Here is a 1,117-nt window from a genome sequence, read left to right as displayed (position 1 = left end):
TTAAAGTTCTAAAAAAAAAAAAAAAAAAATATTTTACTGTAAATTTGTTGATTTAGCCCCAAATTATCCTACGGTCAATAAATATTGGTTTCCCAACACAGAATTAAAGCCCATGATTACAAGGATTTATCCGCTCCCTCTTCCACCATCGTGAAAAACAAACAGAAAAACACCAGCACTCTTCCGCTTGTCCCTTGTGTTTAGGACAGCTGTGCCAGGTCACAATGCACATATTATAAGAAACCGGTATGTATGTATGTATGTATGATAGATAAATAGATAGAGTGCCAGGGCAGATGTGTACAGCAGAAACAGGATACAGAAAGCATTCTACACAACTGGAGTTGTTGTTGTATTATATAGTGTCATGAAGATTGTGCAACAAGTATTGTCTGTTACCTTCATCCAGTATTCTAATAAAAGACTGCCATCTGTGTCAGGTCCCCTTTTGTTAAGTACAGAGTTTGAATAGCCCTTAGCAAACTTCCCCACCCCGCATAATAAACAAGCTTGCTCAGTTTGCCAAGTGCAACCACTGCCACCCTCCCTGCTCCACATCAGCATTACTATAATACACTGGCAGCGGCAGGCGCTCATACTGCTGGTACACTAGTGGGATGCTATACCACATCCTACTTGCTGGGACTAGTCATTGAGACAGAAGGTGGCTATAGATGGAGGTTATAACCTTAACACATACACAAACCCCACTTGATAACTGTAACATGGGGTCTATGTACTTAACCATGGAGAGAGATAACCAACCAGCTCCAAACTGTCCTTTTTCAAACTCAGCCTGTAACCTGGCAGCGAGAAGCTGAATTGTTGGTGCGTTCTCTTTCCAAGGCTTATCATCAAAAAAACAAAAGTACAGCCTAGCCAGGGTCATGTGACACCAACTTCACTTCAGATTCAGGGGTCTGCTTTCAACCAATGCTGTGTATTACAGGGTCTACTCAAACTGTAAGGGCAGGTTCAGTTAATCAGCTTCCGGCTTTGTTGGTTTTGTGTTCGTAGAATATTGAAAATATAAATATTTTGCTTGTCCTCGATGCATCAGAAACATTTCTTACAGCAGCTGCTTACATTACCAATAAATTAATAATATACTAATCAG

Source organism: Crinia signifera, chromosome 1 (assembly GCF_055691185.1).
Source record: "Crinia signifera chromosome 1, ASM5569118v1, whole genome shotgun sequence".
NCBI classification, from domain to species: Eukaryota; Metazoa; Chordata; class Amphibia; order Anura; family Myobatrachidae; genus Crinia; species Crinia signifera.
Note: the sequence above shows the minus strand (reverse complement) of the source record.